The sequence below is a fragment of the Aquarana catesbeiana genome, linkage group LG07, assembly GCF_042186555.1.
Source record: "Aquarana catesbeiana isolate 2022-GZ linkage group LG07, ASM4218655v1, whole genome shotgun sequence".
In the NCBI taxonomy this organism is placed as follows: domain Eukaryota; kingdom Metazoa; phylum Chordata; class Amphibia; order Anura; family Ranidae; genus Aquarana; species Aquarana catesbeiana.
Window position 1 is genome coordinate 224314708 of NC_133330.1, and position 22695 is coordinate 224337402.

The following is a 22695-nucleotide window of genomic DNA, read 5'->3' on the forward strand; positions in this document are numbered from 1 at the left end:
AAGCTATTCAAAAGAGGGGTTGTGCCTCTGTAACCAAGGACAACCAATAACCAGCGGAAACTTAGGTGAGGAAATAACTTGGAATTAGATTATCTCATGGTGAAGAGCCCCTACGGCCATGGATAACGGAACAGTCTCATGAGTCACATGAGCAGGCTGTAGAGGTCTCCTGTCAAGAGCCTCAATGGCAAGTGGTGTGTCACGCAGCTGCAGCGGAATCGAGTGCTTTGATACAAAGACAGCATCAATGAACAGGCCTGCAGCCCTAGAGTTGATTAGAGCCATTGAATTCCGTACTCCGACAACATAGGTTGCTTGGAACAATGAGGCCCTCATGGCTGCTTTTTCTTATGGTCTCTCGGATACCATCAAGAATTAGATAGCAGCCCGAGATATACCCACTGAGCTGGTGAAGTTGATCACGTTTGCCATCCTCATTGACTCCAGACTCAGAGAAAGACTCTTTTATTTTAAGGAGCGCTTGCGGAAGCCTCCTGTATATTTCCAGTCTACTTGCAGTCCCACCCTTGCCTCCCTCACTTCCCATGCCTCCTGGTACCGAGTTGGTCAGTGAAGACGAACCCATACACTTTGGCTTCTCACTTCTCTCTGCGGATGAGAGAGCCCTTAGGAGGAGGGAAAAATTGTGTCTTTATTGTCTCCAACCAGGTCACTTTTTGAAGTCTTGTCCTACCCATCTGAACCTTGAGATCCTGTCATGGACAGACCTTAGGTGGCGTTGTTTAGTCCCCAGTTATCCAGAATGATAACCCCCTGGTTTCGGTTACCCTTTCTTGGGCTGAGTCATCCATCAAGATACACCCTCTGCATTGGACTGGATCTCCCCCAAATCGTTGGGAAAGCGGAGTGGAACCAGACTTACCTCTTATAGAGGTAATACTCGAGGTGGGTGCCTGCACAGAGACTGGAGCAGCAGCAGGGATGGCCTGCAACACAGGTTGTACCGGAGCAGTCACAGTGGGAGATTCCAGGTGAGCCGTGCGACTCAGGAGCGTTTGTAACGCCATGGCAAACTGACCCATGTGGTGATCCTGCTCATCCAATCTGGAAAAAATATTACCAACAAGTGGATTGACTGCATCTTCTGAGTTCATGGCCTTTGCCTACTGTCAGAAACCATGAATCAGACTGAGACAGAAGTACAGTTAAATCTCACTTGTTTAATAATAATAAAAAAAGGTAAACAGAGTAAACGTAGTCAAAACATAGCCAGAGTTCAGGAACCGGAACGGATAGTCAGACAAGCCAAAATGTCAGGGAGCCAGAGATGAGCGTAGTAGAACAGGAAGCAGAATCTGGAGCCAGAAGGAATGTCAACCAAGCAAGTCTTTAACAGGAACACAGGAGAGCATCTCTAGAGATGTAACCAAGGTGAAGGCAGAGATCATTTGGGCTGGATGGCTTAAGAAGGCAGGACTGACGAGCAGGATATCATCAACATGTGAGTCCCTGTGGAGAGATAGGAGCTGGCAATTAACTGACAGCTGAGCAACCAGCTCAGAGAAGGAAGGGCTGGGCCCAGCCCTGATAGGGGGAAAAGGAGAAAAGGAAGGAGTAAGAGAAAGGGAAAGAAGAACAGGAAAAATGGAAAGGAGAGGTTGAAAAATAAAACTCTGAAATTATGGAAAGAGGCACAGGGGGCTTTAAATGCTGTAGCCCCTACACAAGATGCTTTCAGATTTTCTTAGCAAACACACAGTGGTAAATCAGTAAAAGAGAAGGCTAAAGAAGCTGCTGCTGCTGCTAAACTTGTAAAATTTGCACTAAGATCTAAAGATGGTGAAAATTAAGTGTCTCAACATGAAGCCAGTGAGGAATTGGAAGAGTCTTGCATTGGAATATATACAACTGCTCTACATAAATATTCGGATCAAATGATATGTGAAGTGGAAGAATTTGATAAGAAACAGTCAAATGCCCTACATACTTTAACAACACCATTAACGCCATCAGAGCCCACATTATTAGATGTGTTAAGAGCAGTGCAACAAAATCAGAATTCTTTATGCAATTTAACTGGGCAAGTGCTAGGACTTAAAGAAGAATTTACTTTCCTTCCTCAATATGTACAGAAGATAAGGGAAGGAAAGTCTGTTTGGAAGGTCGTGTTAAAGAATTAGAGATCTTGACACAGATTGTTTGTGCTTGTTTACGCTTTTGTTCTCTTTACTGTTCCCTGTTCCCTTTGGGCCTTGCCCATAAAGTTATTGTCTTTTCTGTAAATATGAAGGATTCATGGAATCCGTTTCTTTGTGTACTACCTGCATACATTTAATAAAATGTTTGTGTAAAAAAAAAAAAGAATTAGAGGACACTACACAGCCATTGGTTATGGATATTAAAGAGGCAATGACAAAATTGGACATTTATGCTTGCAAGTTAGAAGACCTTAAAAAACCACCTCCAGCTTAATAATATTAGGCTGGTAGGCCTCCCAGAGCATTCTGAGGGTGCAAAACCTACAGAATTTGCGGAAACATGGTTATGGGAAAAGATTGGGAAAGAACATCTGTCTATGTCCTTTTTGGTTGAAAGAGCACATTGTGTACCTAGTAGGCCTTTGCCAGCAGGAGATCCCCCACTGCCATTTGTAATATGACTGCTTAATCAACGAGATTGAGATCTTATTCTCAGAAGAGCCAGAATATTGAAGGAAGTTCTCTTTAATTGAACTAAAGTTATGTTCTTTCCGGATTTATTTCCAAAAAGTACAAAAACAGCGTGTTAAATGTAAAAAAAAGACTGCAGATCTTGCAGCTGCCATATTCAATGTTATACCCTGCTAAACTTAGAGTGGTGGCAAATGAAGTTGCACATTTTTTTGATAAAACACAAGCAGCTATTGAATGGCTGGACAGACATTATAAATAAAATGAGAGAATCTCCCTCTTCCCTCCTTTTTTTTTTCTCTTGTTTTGCTACATGGGAGGTGGCCAGTTTGAAATTTCTTTTTTTTTTTTCTCCTTATATAGAGCCGGGGGAGAGAGTCCAGTAAAAAAAAAAATATATACAGAATGGACTCTATATCTTGTTCCTGTGGGAAATGTTTGTTTGCAATTTTTTTTTCCCTTTGGGAATGCACAAATGCAGATGTTATTTTTTTGGAGAATTTTTTTGAATAGTTCTCAATATTTGTTGTGCACTAGGTGTATATTGTGCACTAGGTGTATATTGTGACATTTCTATGTATGGGACCCTTTGGAAGATGGCTATTGAGGGGGGTGGCAATTTTTTTAGGGGTCTATCTGTTTTTTTACAAGTTTTGGGGTGTCTTTTTTTTTGTTTGGTTTTGTGCTCACCAGAGAATTAAAATGAATATAGAAATCTTTTTCTTACAAAAAAACCTTTAGAGATATTGACCTGACTGATTTATTAAAATTGATATTGGATGGAACTATTTTCCATCTTATATCCTCTAATTGCAGGGATTACCTGATCCAGGGTTATGGTTTTATAACTTGATAATATAGAAATATGTCAATTTAAAGCAAGTTTTGGTATCTTGGAATGTTAGAGGGTTTAGCGACCCAGTAAAGAGACAAGCAATGTTTACTACATTGAAACAATTTTCTCAGTCTATTATCTGCCTACAGGAGACCCATTTAAATATACATAAACTGTTTGAAATGAGTACAATATAGTAGGCAATACCATTCTGCTTATACTACATATTCTAGAGGTGTATCTATAATGATAGCAAATGATGTTGATTTCTCTTGCAGACAGGTACAAATGGACTTTAAAGGTCTCTATATCTTTGTATATTGCACAATGTATAGAAAATCATATGTATTAGCTAATATATATATATATATACTACCCCCGTATTCCTCAGAAGTACTTAAAGAACTACTAAATTTTACTTCTGACAAAACTGATGTCCCCTGGTTAATAGTAAGAGAATTTAATAACTACCTTGACCCTTCTTTGGATACATTTGATTTGGCTATGGCCCCAGTGACTTCTGTATGCATTTCCTTTTCTGGCTCTATTCAGGAGAATGGCCTTACGGATGTCTGGAGAATGCTACATCCTAATGATAGAGTGTTTTCTTGTTTCTCTAGCACCCATGGGACCTTATCTAGAATAGACTTGGCATTAGTCACCTCTATGATGCTACCCGTTATATCTATAGTGATCTATGCAGCAAGAGGATTATCGGATCATTCCCCATTGGTTCTTAAAGCGGGGGTCCACCTATCTATCGTTTTTTTTTTTTTTTAGTTCATTCACAAACTTTTCTTCTCAGCATTACATACTCACATATTGTATGTAATATGTCCGCCTGTCTCAGATTTCGTCGGAAAGAATAACTTATATTATTCACTGCAGGCAGTTTCCATCTTCATTGTGGGCATTTGAAGCCCACAAGCATTTATTTCCTGGATGTGGGGAATGCTGTGCTCCCAGCATTCACCGCTCGTTCCCGCACATGCTCAGTGGCATCCTGGGAAGCCTGAGACTAGCTCCCAGGAGTCTGGCAGAGGCTAGAAACACGCCTACTCCCACGGGAGGAGAACCAGGAAGTGCAAAGAAGAATAGAAAAATAAAAGGTAATTACGGCGATTTAAATTTTTTAAAAGGCATGTCAGCATCTAGGCAAGGAAGAGAATACATACAGATATTGTTCAAAATTTGGGTGGAACCCCGCTTTAAGTTAGTTCTAAATTCAACACAGATTCACACTTCATGGAAAGTTAATCCTTATTGGTTCAACCTTTTTCCTTCAAAACAGAAAATATTACTTGACATCTTGGTTTATGGTATTGTTAATAAGCCATCAGTATCTTTACATATCTAGTGGGATTCCTTAAAAAGCCTATATGAGAGGTTTATTTATTTCTCAAATTTCAAAGATAAAAAAAAGATCTATGGCTTGGGAATGCTCAGTGACCGAAGATGTCTTGAAAGCCAAATTTCAATATATAGTGAATCCTACCACAGAAACACAACAGTAGTGCATACAAAAACAACAGATATATGCTGATATCTCTCGTAAAAAAGCAGAGCAGAAACTTTTTTTCTTCAGCAACCTTATTTTGAGGATGGGGAAAATATGGGCCATCTCTTAGCAGCAATAGTAAATACTCAGAAACCAATGGCACAAGTAAAACTACAAACTTCTTCAACCGAAACTGTGCAAACTACCTTAGAGATCTCATCAGTGTTTTTCAATTTTTTTAAAATCTTGTATAGTAGTAAAGTAACCTATAAGGAGGCTGAACTGCAACTTTTTCTTAATTCCATTACGCTAACAGAATTATCAGTGGCTGTTAGATATTGGATCAACCCCTGAAATAAGAGGAACTTCAACTAGCTTGCCTAATAATAAAGCCCCAGGTGCGGACAGGTTACTGGGGGAAGTTTATAAGGTTTATTTTTCCCACAAATAGATTTTTCTTTTGGTGGTATTTGATCACCTCTGCAGTTTTTATTTTTTGCCCTATAAACAAAATGTTCGAAATCAGAAGTGCTAATTTTAAAGGCTAATATGCAAGTTATTGTCCTAAAAAGGGTTTGGGGACCCAGGTCCTGCCCCAGGGGCCATGTATCAATGCAAAAAAAAGTTTTAAAAACTGCAGTTTTTTTCGGGAGCAGTGATTTTAATGATGCTTAAAGTGAAAAAAAAGTGAAATATTCCTTTAAATATCGTACCTGGGGGGTGTCTATAGTATGTCTGTAAAGTGGCATGAGTTTCCCGTGCTTAGAACAGTCCCTGCACAAAATGACATTTGTAAAGGTATAAAAGTTATTTAAAACTGCTTGCGGGTTTAATGTAATGTCGGGTCCTGGCAATATTGATGAAAATCACTGAGACAAACGGCATGGGTACCCCCCCAGTCCATTACCATGCCCTTTGGGTCTTGTATTGATATTAAAATTAAAAATTAAAAAAAGGAAAGGCGTGGGGCCCCCCAGGCCCTATATACTCTGAACAGCAGTATACAGGCGGTGCAAACAAGACAGGGACTGTAGGTTTGTTGTTAAGTAGAATCTGTTTGTAATTTTGAACTGGTACATTTTTAAAGTGTAATCCAGCCAAAAAATCTATTTTTAAGCATTTTGGAAAACATAGGGAAGGGTTATCACCCCTGTAACATTTGTTTTGCTGTCTGTGCACCTCTTCAGAAGATTTCACCTCACTTTATGTCCCAATGACAAATGTTTTTTGAAAATTTGGTGTTTTTAGTGAAAAAAAGGATTGGTGATAAAGCATCAGTGAAGAGGAGACACGTTTTTACCATATTAACTCTTATAGGAGAGAATTTCCCTTCTTAGGGGTAGATTTATCTCACTTCGTGTTGTCTCCTTCCGTTTGCAAGTAGGAGTCATTTGTAAGTTGGATGTTTGAAAGTAGGGGCCTGCCCTATATACTCTGCAGAAATTGGGGCCTGAGGTGTTGGTGTTGCCACAACACTGTAAGCCCTCACAGTTACTTTTGGTGGCCGCAGGAACGGGCCCTGCTGTGAAATATTAGATCAACAATTGTAATTACATGCCACTGTTGAACAGTTGTAGAAAAATTGGGCCTTTGGTGGTGGTGGTGGTGGTGGTGTTGCCACAACACTGTAAGCCCTCACAGTTACTCTTGGTGGGCACAGGAATGGGCCCTGCTGTGAAATATTAGATCAAGAATTGTAATTACATGTCCCTGTTGAACAGGGGCAGAAAAATTGGGCCTTAGGCATTGGTGCCACAACACTGCAACCCCTCACAGATGCTATAGTTGGAGTGCAGGAATGAGCCCTGCTGTAAAGTATTGCATCAAAAATTGTAATTATACTCCCCTGTTAAAGAGGTGCTGAAAATTTGGGCCTTGGGCACTGGTGCTGGTGCCACAACACTGCAAGCCCTCACAGATACTCTTGTTGGAGCGCAGGAATGAGCCCTGCTGCAAAGTATTGCATCAAAAATTGTAATTACACGCCCCTGTTAAACAGGGGCAGAAAAATTAGGCCTTGGGCACTGGTGCTGGTGCCACAACACTGCAACCCCTCACAGATACTCTAGTTGGAGCGCAGGAATGAGCCCTGCCGAAGTATTGCAGCAAAAATTGTAATTATATGGTCCCTGTTAAACAGGGACTGAAAAATTGGGCCTTGGGCACTGGTGCTGGTGCCACAACACTGCAACCCCTCACAGATACTATAGTTGGAGCGCAGGAATGAGCCCTGCCAAAGTATTGCATCAAAAATTGTAATTACATGCCCCTGTTAAACAGGGGCAGAAAAATTGGGCCTTGGCCACTGGTGGCGGTGCCCAGAACCAAAAATCTTTTTACAAGCTATCAGCATGAAAATTGAGGAGGAAGAGGATTGTCACTCAGCATAACAGGATAGTCACTCAGCATCAGCATAGGCAGTCTTGAAGGGATCTCACATTAGAAAAAAAATCAATCAGTTACATCAGCATCAGGTGCTTGGTAGCTGGTGATCCAAGACTCATTCATTTTTATGAAGGTCAGCCGATCGACCGATTCGGTGGACAGGCGCACCCTGTGATCGGTTACAAAGCCTCCAGCAGCACTGAATGTGCGTTCCAAAAGAACGCTGAATGCAGGACAGGCCAGTAGCTCAATTACATACTGTGCAAGCTCTGGCCAGTGATCCATCCTCAAGACCCAGTAACCCAGAGGATTTTTGGTGGGAAAGGTGTCCAAGTCTGATCTTGCCCCTAGGTACTCTTGCACCATGTGAATCAGACGCTGGCGATGGTTGCTGGAACTGATCATACCTTGGGGCTGCGGACTAAAAAATTGTCTGAACGTATCGGTCAGACGGCCACCCTCTACACCGCTCTTTCTGTGACTGACCGAAGCCTCAGCAACACGTTGTCCAGGAGCACCAGGAAATTGTAATCTCCCAGGCTGGACCAGGAAATTGTAATCTCCCAGGCTCTATGAAATGCATTGCACAAACCTTTCTGCAAGGTCTCCCGAAGATGCTTCATCCTCTGCTCCCTCTGCGATGGCAAGATAAGGTTCGCAACCTTACCCTTGTAACATGGATCAAGTAGGGTTGCTAGCCAGTAATGATCCCTCCCCTTGATACCATGAATATGAGGATCCTTCTGCAGGCATTGCAGGATCAGGGAGGCCATGCAAGGTAGGTTTGCTGAGGCATTCGGTCCAGAGTCCTCTGGGTCACTAAGGACGACATGATCTGCAGCCACCTCCTCCCAGCCACGTACAAGTCCATGGGTTTCTTCGGACTGTAAATTATCCCTTGAAGACTGCTGCTAATGCTGAGAGCCAGGCTCCACCTCCATGCTGACACAATCCTCCTCCTCCTCGTCCTCTTCCTGTGTGATCGGCGGGCACGCAGGAACACTGTCTGGATAAAGGGGGCCTTGAGAGGTAAGGAAGTCCTCCTCTTCCGCCCTCTGTTCTGCTTCAAGTGCCCTGTCCATTATTCCACGCAGCATGTGCTCCAACAGGTGGACAAGAGGGACAGTGTCACTGATGCATGCACTGTCACTGCTCACCATCCTTGTGGCCTCCTCAAATGGTGACAGGACAGTGCATGCATCCCTGATCATAGCCTACTGACATGAGGAAAAAAAACAAGCTCCCCTGACCCTGTCCTGGTGTCATAGTCGCATAGATACTCATTGATGGCCCTCTGGTACATGTGCAGCTGCTGCAGCATGGCCATTGTTGAGTTCCACGTGGTGGGCATGTCACAGATTAGGCAGGTCATGGGCAGGTTAAATTCCTTTTGGAGGTCAGCCAGCTGAGCACTGGCATTATATGACCTGCAGAAATGCACAGACTGTCCTGGCCTGCCTCAGGACACCCTGTAAGCCCGGGTACCTGCCCAAGAACTGCTGCACCACCAAGTTAAGGATGTGAGCTGAACAGGGCACATGGGTCAGTTGTCCCTGTCAGAGGGCAGAGAGGACATAAGAAGGGAATGTGGGACTTTAAATGAGGCAATTGACTTGTGGATGTAGAGTATTTGGTAAACATTTTTTATTTGTAACAATAGTAAAAAAGTATTTTCATATATATACACATGCACAATGGCATAAACATAATGGATACATATACATTAACTTGGCAGCACATAAGAGGTAGTAAATGTTGATAAATATAATACAAGGTGTTTCATATTAGCCGGCATTAATACACCATATGCAAAAGAGCTGCTATAAGATAGGTACACATACACATTGATAATTGCATAGTACTCAATGAATTTTAGATGTATAAAAAGTATATATGGGCCAGTGAATATGTAATGAGCCAGACTTGCCTGAGCACCCAATGGAAACTCGACGCGTTTCATGACTATATGCCATTCATCAGGAGTTGGGTACAGAAGTAAACTGTAAATATAAATAAATATATAGTATTAGTAATTATGTTCTACCCCTTTAAAGGGAGAAAAGATCTCATGGGGAGAAGGATTTATACTCAAATGTCAGCTAAAGCACTGTGCTTGGCTAGCATCGAGGAGGATGGGACCCCAAATGGTTGTCTGTTCTGGAGCTGAGGCAAGGAACCCCACCCCAGCCAAGAAAACCTCCACATAGCATGCCCGATTGCTACAACACATTCCACATGTGTGGGGATGATTGCAAGTATGGTGTTCTGGAAAAAATGTATAAAAATTAGAAAAATATGTGTAAAAACAGTAAAAAAAGTAAAAAAAGTGAGAAAATGTGAAAAGTGAAAAAAACATCAGTGTTTGAGAGAAAATAAAATGAAATAAAAAATTGAAATGTGTATATTTTTTCATTTTTATAATTTTTTTTATTTATTTATTTTTTTCTCCCAAACACTCATGTTTTTTCACTGCAGTGCCACCTCTGAACCTGCCACTGCAGAGCTGACAGAATCTCTGCCCCAGTGTGGCTCCTGTCCCCCAAGCACACCAGCTCAAGCACCGCATGGCATCTTTTTGCCCGCGTGCTTGTGTAGCACCTTGAATGCTTACGGAGCACTGCTGGTTCCGAGGACAAATCAGCACAGGAAGAGACAATGGAGGAAGAAGAAGAGGAAGGGGTGGAGGAGAGAGGTGTGGCAGAATCACCACTAGTAGAATTTTGGAGGTGTGGTGGCGGAACAACCTCCAACACTACTGCACCCTGTCCTGCATCCTTCCCAGCTGCCAGAAGAGTCACCCAGTGCACGGTGAAAGATAGGTAATGTCCCTGTCCATGCCTGCTGGACCATGAGTCAGCGGTAATATGCACCTTACCGCCGACCGCCCTGCCCAGCGAGGCCAAGACATTGCCTTCCACATGCCGGTAGAGAGCCGGAATCGCCTTCCGTGAGAAAAAGTGGCGTTTGGGAACCTGCCACTGAGGAACAGCACATTCCACAAACTCATGGAAGGGAGGAGAGTCTACCAATTGAAAAGGCAGCAGTTGAACTGCTAGTAATTTAGCCAAGCTAGCATTCAACCGCTGGGCATGCAGCTGGGGCAGGGAAATTTGCCTGGTACAATCTGACGTCAGCGTACCGATAGCAGATTGCCTGCAAATACTTGGCTGTGACACACTTAATTCTACACCTTCATTCCTCTCAGTGCAGGTTTTAGAGAGGACTGAAGGTATAGTGGGGTTGTAGATCCCAGCTGATGAGGAGCAAGGAGAGGTCTGCTTCATTCTTTGGTGTGGGTCTTTTAGGTACGCTTGCCAACGAACTGCATGGCAGGTCAACATATGTCTGGTCAAGCATGTGGTGCCCAAGGTGATGTTTTGGCCACGCCAGATACGCTTGGGACATATGTTGCAAATAGCAGCGGTGGGATCTGATGCACTCGTCTCAAAAAAGGCCCACACCAAAGAACTTTTGGAATAACGCACAGAGACAGCAGGGCCCTGCACATGCGGAGCTCTGTGGTGTGATGCAGTCGGTGTGCTACCCTTAAGCTGGCCTCGTTGGAGATGTGCCTCCTCCTCTCTCCAATCAGGCACCCACGTGGGGTCAGTGACTTCCTCATCATTCCCTCCCTCCTCATCACTGGTGCAAAGCTGGCAGTATGCTGCAGCTGGGGGAACATGACTGCCAGAGTGCTGTCCTTCTTGGGCACCTCCTCTCTCTGGGCTCACGTTACTGCCTTCCTCTAGCTGGGTACCATCATCAGAGCCTTCAAAACGCTGTGCATCCTCCTGGAGCATGTACCCAACACTGTGGTCAAACAGTTCGGGGGACTCCTCAGGAGGACATGGTGGGGCTAGGGAAGGAGTGACTGATGCCATTGAGCTGAGGGAAGAGGCCAGACAAAGTACCCTGAGCCTGGGTGAGAGAGGATGAGGATGAGGACGGCTTGGTTATCCACTCTACCAAGTCTTCCACATGTTGCGGCTCAACACGGCCAGCTGCCGAAAAAAAGGACAAGCGTGTCCCACGGCCACGTGCTGATGAAAATGCACCGTCTCCATGACCAGCACTGTTGCCTCTAGACACAGAGCCTGCTTGCCCTCTTTTATTGGCTTGTGACTGTCTGCCTCTCCTTGTTGGCCTTTCAGACATACTAATGAGAGTGAGATGTAGCTTCACAAAGCTGGGATGTATATATATATACTGATACTGCAGCTAGCAGAATCAACTGCCTGCCTGTAGTATTATTAGTATGAGAACACCTTTAATTGCCTTCAGGTAGCTTTAGGTGCTGTAATGTTTGGGGAACCAGCTAGATCGCAGGACACAGACTTTTCACTCAAAAGGAGATTTATTGAACTTAAATAGCTTTACAGCAGCAAAAAACAAAAGAAAAAGGTTTCAGTCTCACCGGTTTGCAAAGTCCAGAACTGCTATTGCATTTAAACAGTCCTTAGTTTCTGTGGCAGGTAGATTCCCCTAGCAAGAGGCTTCCAGGCAGGACACTGCTATTCACTGTTTCTGCACACCAAAACACCATCCACCATCCACATTCTCCTCTACACTCCTCCACACTCTCTCTAACTTCCTGTCTTGTTTTAAACCCACTTCCTCTTACAGGTGAGTTAACCCTTTTTTGTTCCCTTAAAGGGACCACAGTCCAAACAGAGGGGAAACATAGCGTCCTTCCAGGACCCAGCCACGGCGTCCTGTACATATCCCCCCCCTGTGCCCCAACGCCATGGAGGTGGAGGCAACAGTGGAGCTCAAACAATGGACTCGGGAGAGGGCATCTGCATTTTGATGCATTCTCCCGGGCCTATGTTCCACTACAAATTTAAATTCCTGGAGTGCCAGGAACCACCAAGTAACCCTGGCATTATTCCCTTTACCCTGTCTCAACCATATTAAAGGGGCATGGTCAGAAATCAGCCTAAACTTCCTCCCCAAAAGGTAATATCTGAGGGACTCCAGAGCCCACTTAATGGCCAGACACTCTCGTTCAATTATAGCATAGTTTTTCTCCACTGGTGTTAACTTCCTACTGAGGAAGACGACCGGGTGCTCCTCTCCATGAACAACCTGTGACAACACCGCTCCCAATCCTACATCGGAAGCATCAGTTTGGGCAACATACTCTTTTGAAAAATTGGGTGCTACCAGGACAGGGTGTTGGCACAGTGCCGACTTGAGCTCCAAAAAGGCCTTCTCAGCATCTGCATTCCACTCCACCATGACCAATTTCCGACCCTTAGTCAGATCGGTCAATGGAGCCGCCAACATGGCCAAGTTGGGTACAAACCTCCTGTAGTATCCCACCATGCCCAAGAATGCACGTACCTGCTTTTTTGTGAGGGGACGGGGCCAACTCTGTATAGCCTCTACCTTGCTGACCTGAGGTTTCACCACCCCTCTACCCACGATATAGCCCAGGTATTTCACCTCCTCCATTCCCAAAGCACATTTTTCAGGGTTTATTGTAAACCCCTCCTTCCAAAGAGAGTCCAGCACTGCCTGGACTTTGGGCAAGTGTGATTCCCAGTCTCTGCTAAAAATGACTATGTCGTCCAAGTACACTGAGGCATACTTCCGGTGAGGTCGTAAAATCCTATCCATTGCTCGCTGGAATGTGGCTGGAGCAGTTTGCAATCCAAAAGGCATCCTTTTGTACTGAAAACTCCCCTCTGGGGTAGAAAAAGCAGTTTTCTCCCTAGCAGCCTTAGTCAACGGGATTTGCCAATATTCCTTGGTAAGGTCTAATGTAGTGATAAACCTGGCTGGCCCTAGTCTCTCAATAAGCTCATCTACCCGGGGCATGGGGTAGGCATCAAACCGTGAAACTTCATTAAGTTTCCGGAAATCATTGCAGAATCGCAGAGTCCCGTTGGGCTTCGGTACCAACACAATCGGGCTCGACCACTCACTCTGCGATTCTTCAATAATCTCCAGGTCTAACATCTTTTTCTATTCCTCTGAAACAGCCTTCCTTTGGGCCTCTGGGATGCGGTAGGGCCGGACAAAAACTTTGACTCCTGGTTCCGTGATGATATCATGCTCTATGGTACTCGTGAGCCCTGGCAAGTCTGAAAATTTTTCTTTATTTCTCTGCAAGAACTCCTTTGCCTGCTGACTTTGGGTTTTAGACAGGGTATTTGCTACTTGGACACTCTCCACCCCAACCCGAGGCTCCAATCTTGCACAAGCCAGGGAGGTCACTGGTTCCCTCTCTGTCCAGGGCTTTAACAAGTTTACATGATATATTTGATAGGGTTTCCTCTTACCCGGTTGGTGGACTTTATAATTCACCTCTCCCACTTTTTCTACAACTTCAAAGGGGCCTTGCCACCTGGCTAAGAATTTACTTTCCACAGTGGGAATCAACACCGCTACTCGATCCCCCACTTGGAAGTTCCTTATTTTAGCAGCCCTATTATAGACTCGTCGTTGAGCCTCCTGGGCTTTTTGTAAATGTTCCTTGACTAGTGGCAACACAGTTTGGATCCTCTCCTGCATTTGGGAAACATATTCAAGAACACTCTTATGCTGACTAGATTCACTTTCCCATTCCTCTTTAACAAAATCCAGTAGTCCGCGAGGTCTCCGCCCATATACCAACTCAAAGGGCGAAAACCCAGTGGAGGCCTGGGGCACTTCCCAGATAGCAAACAGGAGAGCTGGTAACAGACAGTCCCAGTCTTTCCCATCCCTTTGTACAACTCTCTTGAGCATAGATTTAAGGGTCTTATTAAAGCGTTCTACTAACCCATCCGTTTGGGGATGGTAGACCGATGTGCGCAGCTGTTTAATCCGGAAGAGCTTGCACACATCGGCCATAACCCTCAACATAAACGGGGTGCCCTGGTCCGTTAGTATTTCCTTGGGAAAACCAGTCCGTTTAAACAACTGGAATAATTCCCGGGCAATAGCCTTAGAGGAGGTATTCCGCAGGGGTAGCGCCTCAGGATATCGGGTGGCATAGTCGAGAATCACCAGTATGTAGGAGTGACCTCGAGCCAACTTCACCAAGGGACCCACTATATCCATGGCTATCCTTTCAAATGGGACCTCAATTATGGGCAGAGGGACCAAAGGATTCCGGAAGTGGGTCACTGGAGCGGTCAACTGACAGGTGGGACAAGAGGTACAGTATCTCCTTACCTCTGCTTTCAGACCTGGCCAGTAAAACCGGTCGGTGATCCGTGCCTCCGTCTTTTCAACTCCCAGGTGTCCCCCTAAAACATCATCATGGGCCAAGTCCAGGACCTTGCGTCTATACTGTTGGGGTACCAATAATTGCTCTACCACATTTTCTCTCACTTTGGTAACCCGATAAAGCAATTCATTACATATTGCAAAGTGTGGCTACCGCTCATTCGCACCTGGCTCTTGGGGCACCCATTTATTACTACAACCTGTTCCCGTGCATGGGCCAAAGTGGGGTCCTGCATCTGGGCAGTACCAAATGCCCCCTGCGGGACACCCAAATCCGGCAGGGCAGGGGTAACGGCCACTTCCTCATCCTCTTCCCCCAGCATTACCTGAAGTGGGGAAGGTTCCCCCCCCTCTTCAGTGTTCAGGTAGGTCTGTGAACCACACATTTTGACACCCTTAATATCAGCACTACTTTCATCACCATTAACCAAATCATTAGCATTTTCGAGAACATTCGGCATTTCAGGGTTATTTCTCTCAACAGCAGGAACAGAGGGACTAGTTTCTCCCCAGTCTCCCAGTCTCTGGACCGTCCAGGTACTTCTCCTTGTCCCCACAGTTTTGCAAATAATGGACAGTCTCGTCCTATGATAACATCATGTACTAAGTTCTTTACCACCCCCACCTCTTGAGTACCAGTGCCACATGCTGTGGAGATGGACACCGAGATAAGAGGGTACTCTCTAGTGTCCCCGTGAATGCACACCACCCGTAAAGTTTTTCTTACTGGACCGATCTTCCCAATTACTCTAGGATGGACCAGGGTTACCATGCTTCCGGAGTCCAGTAAAGCCCAGGCAGGGAGGTGGTTCACTTGGACTTCACACTCAAATGTCTCTTCTCCAAGATCAATATGTGTTGTGCATGCTTTCTGGGCATAAAAAGACCCCCTCCGAAGAACCCCGCATTCCATGGGCTCCTCTTGCAGTGGGCAGTGGGCCCGGGTATGGCCCCAGGAATGACATCGCCAACATTGTACATCCCCTCCTCTCCGAACAGGAACAGATCTCTGAGAAGGTATCGGGAGTGACTCTTGACCTTCCGGGGTGTTGGTTCCAGGGCTCCGGGGAATGTCCTTTCGAAGGGCCGCAGTCGAACGAATAGGCTGTGGCAGACTGGGTCCTTGGCGCTTGGTAGGGCCAAGCAGATCCTCCACCACTGTGTATCGTTCCACTATCTCGACAAGGAGGTTCACTGTTTTGGGGTCTCCATGGCTGACCCACTGTTGAAGGTCGTCTGGCAGTGACCTTAGGTATCGGTCCAGCATGACCCGCTCCACGATTTGGAGGCCAGACAACATTTCGGGCTGTAGCCATTTTTTTACCAGTTGCACCAGGTCATGCATTTGAGACCGTGGTGGACGATCTGGACGATACTTCCATTGGTGCACTCGTTGGGCCCGAACAGCTGTGGTTACCCCCAAACGAGCCAGTATTTCTGCCTTTAATTTTTGATAGTCTTTAGCGTGTTCTGGTGGCAGGTCGAAGTAGGCTTTTTGAGGATCTCCGGTTAGAAAAGGAGCAATTAGGCCAGCCCACTGGTCCTGGGGCCACCCTTCTCTCTCTGCTGTCCTCTCAAATGTAGCAAGAAATGCCTCTACATCATCACTCAGGGACAACTTCTGCAAAAAATGGCTTGCCCTCACGGTCACCTGGTTGCCAGGGGCAACAGCCGCTTGCTCACGGCCCTGAGAAAGCTGCTGCACTACTTCTTTTAAGGCAGTCACCTGAGCCTGCATAACCTCTTGCTGGGTCGCTTGCTGGGCTGCCAACTGGGCCACCAACAGGCGAGTGTTTTCTTGCTGTACCTCCAGCTGGGTTGTTAAGCGCTGATTAGCTTCCTCATGGCGAGTCTGCGCTTGTATATTAGCCAAGGATAGCTGTTTAATTAGCTCCTCCATTGCTTCAGCTTTCAGGGTTTGTGCAGCTTTAACCCAGGACATAAATCCACTGTACTGTCCCTTTAAATGTCAGTTTTAAGTCCAACACAAAAAAAAAAAAAAAAAAAAACAGCAAGAAAAAATGCCTGTTACTCTGTCGTGCCCGCATTCTCCACCACTTGTAATGTTTGGGGAACCAGCTAGATCGCAGGACACAGGCTTTTCACTCAAAAGGAGATTTATTGAACTTAAATAGCTTTACAGCAGCAAAAACAAAAGAAAAAGGTTTCAGTCTCACCGACTTGCAAAGTCCAGAACTGCTATTGCAGTTAAACAGTCCTTAGTTTCTGTGGCAGGTAGATTCCCCTAGCAAGAAGCATCCAGGCAGGACACTGCTATTCACTGTTGCTGCACACCAAAACACCATCCACCATCCACATTCTCCTCTACACTCCTCCACACTCTCTCTACTTTCCTGTCTTGTTTTAAACCCACTTCCTCTTACAGGTGAGTTAACCCTTTTTTGTTCCCTTAAAGGGACCACAGTTCAAACAGAGGGGAAACATAGCGTCCTTCCAGGACCCAGCCACGGCATCCTGTACATAGCACACTGTGCAGAGGACACAGTACACTAACTGTAAATACTGCAGCTGCCTACCTGTGGTACTAATAGAATCAGAAGAACACCACCAATTTTCTTCAGGTAGCTTTAGGTACACCCTGTGCAGAGGACACAGTACACTATCTGTAAATACTGTAGCTGCCTGCCTGTGGTACTAATAGGATCAGAAGAACACCACCAATTTTCTTCAGGTAGCTTTAGGTGCACACTGTGCAGAGGACACAGTACACTATCTGTAAATACTGTAGCCGCCTGCCTCTGGTACTAATAGGATCAGAAGAACACCACCAATTTTCTTCAGGTAGCTTTAGGTGCACACTGTGCAGAGGACACAGTACACTAACTGTAAATACTGCAGCTGCCTGCCTGTGATATTAATAGGATCAGAACACCACCAATTGTCTTCCGGTAGCTTTAGATGCACACTGTGCAGAGGACACAGTACACTAACTGTAAATACTGCAGCTGCCTGCCTGTGGTACTAATAGGATCAGAAGAACACCAGCAATTTTCTTCAGTTAGCTTTACATGCACACTGTGCAGATGACACAGTACACTAACTGTAAATACTGCAGCTACCTGCCTGTGGTATTAATAGGATCAGAACAACAGCAATTGTCTTCAGGTAGCTTTAGGTGCACATTGTGCAGAGGACACAGTACACTAACTGTAAATACTGCAGCTGCCTGCCTGTGGTATTAATAGGATCAGAAGAACACCACCAATTTTCTTCAGGTAGCTTTAGGTGCACATTGTGCAGAGGACACAGTACACTAACTGTAAATACTGTAGCTGCCTGCCTATGGTAATAATAGGATCATAAGAACACCACCAATTTTCTTCAGGTAGCTTTAGGTTCACACTGTGCAGAGGACACAGTACACTAACTGTAAATACTGTAGCTGCCTCCCTGTGGTACTAATAGGATCAGAAGAACACCAGCAATTTTCTTCAGGTAGCTTTAAGTGCACACTGTGCAGATGACACAGTACACTAACTGTAAATACTTTAGGTGCACATTGTGCAGAGGACACAGTACACTAACTGTAAATACTGCAGCTGCCTGCCTGTGGTACGAATAGGATCAGAAGAACAACACCAATTTTCTTCAGGTAGCTTTAGGTGCACACTGTGAAGAGGACACAGTGCACTAACTGTAAATACTGTAGCTGCCTCCCTGTGGTACTAATAGGATCAGAAGAACACCAGCAATTTTCTTCAGGTAGCTTTAGGTGCACACTGTGCGGAGGACATAGTACACTAACTGTAAATACTGCAGCTGCCTGCCTGTGGTCTTAAAAGGATCAGAACAACAGCAATTGTCTTCAGGTAGCTTTAGGTGCACACTGTGCAGAGTACACAGTACACTAACTGTAAATATGGCAGCTGCCTGCCTGTGGTACTAATAGGATCAGAATAACAGCAATTGTCTTCAGGTAGCTTTAGGTGCTTATTGTGCAGAGGACACAGTACACTAACTGTAAATACTGCAGCTGCCTGCCTGTGGTACTAATAGGATCAGAAGAACACCAGCAATTTTCTTCAGGTAGTTTTAAGTGCACACCGTGCAGATGACACAGTACACTAACTGTAAATACTGCAGCTGCCTGCCTGTGGTATTAATAGGATCAGAACAATGGCAATTGTCTTCAGGTAGCTTTAGGTGCACATTGTGCAGAGGACACAGTACACTAACTGTAAATACTGCAGCTGCCTGCCTGTGGTACTAATAGGATCAGAAGAACACCACCAATTTTTTTCAGGTAGTTTTAGGTGCACACTATGAAGAGGACACAGTGCACTAACTGTAAATACTGTAGCTGCCTCCCTGTGGTACTAATAGGATCAGAAGAACACCAGCAATTTTCTTCAGGTAGCTTTAGGTGCACACTGTGCAGAGGACATAGTACACTAACTGTAAATACTGTAGCTGCCTCCCTGTGGTACTAATAGGATCAGAAGAACACCACCAATTTTCTTCAGGTAGTTTTAGGTGCACACTATGAAGAGGACACAGTACACTATCTGTAAATACTGTAGCCGCCTGCCTCTGGTACTAATAGGATCAGAAGAACACCACCAATTTTCTTCAGGTAGCTTTAGGTGCACACTGTGCAGAGGACACAGTACACTAACTGTAAATACTGCAGCTGCCTGCCTGTGATATTAATAGGATCAGAACACCAACAATTGTCTTCCGGTAGCTTTAGGTGCACACTGTGCAGAGGACACAGTACACTAACTGTAAATACTGCAGCTGCCTGCCTGTGGTACTAATAGGATCAGAAGAACACCAGCAATTTTCTTCAGTTAGCTTTACATGCACACTGTGCAGATGACACAGTACACTAACTGTAAATACTGCAGCTACCTGCCTGTGGTATTAATAGGATCAGAACAACAGCAATTGTCTTCAGGTAGCTTTAGGTGCACATTGTGCAGAGGACACAGTACACTAACTGTAAATACTGCAGCTGCCTGCCTGTGGTATTAATAGGATCAGAAGAACACCACCAATTTTCTTCAGGTAGCTTTAGGTGCACATTGTGCAGAGGACACAGTACACTAACTGTAAATACTGTAGCTGCCTGCCTATGGTAATAATAGGATCATAAGAACACCACCAATTTTCTTCAGGTAGCTTTAGGTTCACACTGTGCAGAGGACACAGTACACTAACTGTAAATACTGTAGCTGCCTCCCTGTGGTACTAATAGGATCAGAAGAACACCAGCAATTTTCTTCAGGTAGCTTTAAGTGCACACTGTGCAGATGACACAGTACACTAACTGTAAATACTTTAGGTGCACATTGTGCAGAGGACACAGTACACTAACTGTAAATACTGCAGCTGCCTGCCTGTGGTACGAATAGGATCAGAAGAACAACACCAATTTTCTTCAGGTAGCTTTAGGTGCACACTGTGAAGAGGACACAGTGCACTAACTGTAAATACTGTAGCTGCCTCCCTGTGGTACTAATAGGATCAGAAGAACACCAGCAATTTTCTTCAGGTAGCTTTAGGTGCACACTGTGCAGAGGACACAGTACACTAACTGTAAATACTGTAGCTGCCTCCCTGTGGTACTAATAGGATCAGAAGAACACCAGCAATTTTCTTCAGGTAGCTTTAGGTGCACACTGTGCGGAGGACATAGTACACTAACTGTAAATACTGCAGCTGCCTGCCTGTGGTCTTAAAAGGATCAGAACAACAGCAATTGTCTTCAGGTAGCTTTAGGTGCACACTGTGCAGAGGACACAGTACACTAACTGTAAATATGGCAGCTGCCTGCCTGTGGTACTAATAGGATCAGAACAACAGCAATTGTCTTCAGGTAGCTTTAGGTGCTTATTGTGCAGAGGACACAGTACACTAACTGTAAATACTGCAGCTGCCTGCCTGTGGTACTAATAGGATCAGAAGAACACCAGCAATTTTCTTCAGGTAGTTTTAAGTGCACACCGTGCAGATGACACAGTACACTAACTGTAAATACTGCAGCTGCCTGCCTGTGGTATTAATAGGATCAGAACAATGGCAATTGTCTTCAGGTAGCTTTAGGTTCACACTGTGCAGAGGACACAGTACACTAACTGTAAATACTGTAGCTGCCTCCCTGTGGTACTAATAGGATCAGAAGAACACCAGCAATTTTCTTCAGGTAGCTTTAAGTGCACACTGTGCAGATGACACAGTACACTAACTGTAAATACTTTAGGTGCACATTGTGCAGAGGACACAGTACACTAACTGTAAATACTGCAGCTGCCTGCCTGTGGTACGAATAGGATCAGAAGAACAACACCAATTTTCTTCAGGTAGCTTTAGGTGCACACTGTGAAGAGGACACAGTGCACTAACTGTAAATACTGTAGCTGCCTCCCTGTGGTACTAATAGGATCAGAAGAACACCAGCAATTTTCTTCAGGTAGCTTTAGGTGCACACTGTGCAGAGGACACAGTACACTAACTGTAAATACTGTAGCTGCCTCCCTGTGGTACTAATAGGATCAGAAGAACACCAGCAATTTTCTTCAGGTAGCTTTAGGTGCACACTGTGCGGAGGACATAGTACACTAACTGTAAATACTGCAGCTGCCTGCCTGTGGTCTTAAAAGGATCAGAACAACAGCAATTGTCTTCAGGTAGCTTTAGGTGCACACTGTGCAGAGGACACAGTACACTAACTGTAAATATGGCAGCTGCCTGCCTGTGGTACTAATAGGATCAGAACAACAGCAATTGTCTTCAGGTAGCTTTAGGTGCTTATTGTGCAGAGGACACAGTACACTAACTGTAAATACTGCAGCTGCCTGCCTGTGGTACTAATAGGATCAGAAGAACACCAGCAATTTTCTTCAGGTAGTTTTAAGTGCACACCGTGCAGATGACACAGTACACTAACTGTAAATACTGCAGCTGCCTGCCTGTGGTATTAATAGGATCAGAACAATGGCAATTGTCTTCAGGTAGCTTTAGGTGCACATTGTGCAGAGGACACAGTACACTAACTGTAAATACTGCAGCTGCCTGCCTGTGGTACTAATAGGATCAGAAGAACACCACCAATTTTTTTCAGGTAGTTTTAGGTGCACACTATGAAGAGGACACAGTGCACTAACTGTAAATACTGTAGCTGCCTCCCTGTGGTACTAATAGGATCAGAAGAACACCAGCAATTTTCTTCAGGTAGCTTTAGGTGCACACTGTGCAGAGGACATAGTACACTAACTGTAAATACTGTAGCTGCCTCCCTGTGGTACTAATAGGATCAGAAGAACACCACCAATTTTCTTCAGGTAGTTTTAGGTGCATACTATGAAGAGGACACAGTGCACTAACTGTAAATACTGTAGCTGCCTCCCTGTGGTACTAATAGGATCAGAAGAACACCAGCAATTTTCTTCAGGTAGCTTTAGGTGCACACTGTGCAGAAGACATAGTACACTAACTGTAAATACTGTAGCTGCCTCCCTGTGGTACTAATAGGATCAGAAGAACACCAGCAATTTTCTTCAGGTAGCTTTAGGTGCACACTGTGCGGAGGACATAGTACACTAACTGTAAATACTGCAGCTGCCTGCCTGTGGTCTTAATAGGATCAGAACAACAGCAATTGTCTTCAGGTAGCTTTAGGTGCACACTGTGCAGAGGACACAGTACACTAACTGTAAATACGGCAGCTGCCTGCCTGTGGTACTAATAGGATCAGAAGAACACCAGCAATTTTCTCCAGGTAGCTTTAGGTGTACACTGTGCAGAGGACACAGTACACTAACTGTAAATACTGCAGCTGCCTGCCTGTGGTACTAATAGGATCAGAAGAACACCAGCAATTTTCTTCAGGTAGCTTTAGGTGCACACTGTGCAGAGGACATAGTACACTAACTGTAAATACTGTAGCTGCCTCCCTGTGGTCTTAATAGGATCAGAACAACAGCAATTGTCTTCAGGTAGCTTTAGGTGTACACTGTGCAGAGGACACAGTACACTAACTGTAAATACTGCAGCTGCCTGCCTGTGGTACTAATAGGATCAAAAGAACACCAGCAATTTTCTTCAGTTAGCTTTAGGTGTACACTGTGCAGAGGACACAGTACACTAACTGTAAATACTGCAGCTGCCTG